Here is a 1,146-nt window from a genome sequence, read left to right as displayed (position 1 = left end):
CCTGAATGCCTGAGGAAAGAAGGTGTTACATGTGGGAGGATGGCAGTTGTTTTTTATGCAGCACAAACCATACTGTCTTCATATTGTTTGTTAATATATTCTCTAATATAGTCTCCCTGCTTACTCTGTAATGAAAATGTGATACATTAAAACGTACAGGCTGGTCTCACTCCCAAAGTCTCAAAAAAATGCTTCTTGGTCAGTGGCCCTTGGTGTCATATAAGTACACACAATGCATCCCTCAGTGTCTGTATAGTCCCTTTCCCAATGGATAAAATCCCACAACACCTGGCTTTTGTATTTTAAGTCCAGTTTAGACCAAAGATTCGTGACAAGAAGAAACCTTTTTTAGAACGTTGTAGAGAGAAGTTGCAGCTGTGTGAACTGGCCAAATTGCCTGTGGCTAGGTTTAGAACGTAAAGCACGTCACATGTTTCAACAGCCAATCAGCTTGTAGTGTGGTCCAATGATTAAGTCTAAAGGACTGCAGACGGCGTGTGTTTTTTTGCTGGTCTCCATGTTGCTTTCAACTGTTTACTAACCTGCCTGCAGTGGAAAATTAGTCTATTGCCTGTTTATAATGGGTTTTCTTTGGTTAAAAAAACAAACCCATATATACACGCTAATTTTGGTGGAAAATGGGGTATGGCGGGACACAACAGGCTTTTGGCCAACCCCAATATAAATCCCTCTTCATCAGTATTTGATGGTCAGAGCAACAGACGTAGTACAAAGAGCGAGAAAGTCAATGTTGAGCTATTTTGTCCCATGATTGTCACATGTTACTGTTGTCATGTCAAACAATTGTCTTACGAGTGGACTGATGTGACCTATGGCAACTATAATCTTTTCTCAATCCTAATAAAGTGGCTCTGTTGCCTTTACCTAATTACTGACACCGTCTTCTTCACTGGAGTCAACTTACATGACTTACATCAACCATGATATTTTCCTAACCCTAACCAAGTAGTCACGTTGCCTAAACACATTTTATTTTTGTCCGTAGGGGAGACTGGGGTAAGTTGAGCCAAAGGGTAAGTTGAGCCACCCCTTGTTGCTAGGAAACCATAAATAAAATTGAGCATGTGACCAAATATTTAGGAGGAAGGCATCATTTTATGGAGTCTGTGAAGGTAAGAACCACAT

The sequence above is a fragment of the Epinephelus moara genome, chromosome 11 (genome assembly GCF_006386435.1).
Source record: "Epinephelus moara isolate mb chromosome 11, YSFRI_EMoa_1.0, whole genome shotgun sequence".
NCBI classification, from domain to species: Eukaryota; Metazoa; Chordata; class Actinopteri; order Perciformes; family Serranidae; genus Epinephelus; species Epinephelus moara.
Note: the sequence above shows the minus strand (reverse complement) of the source record.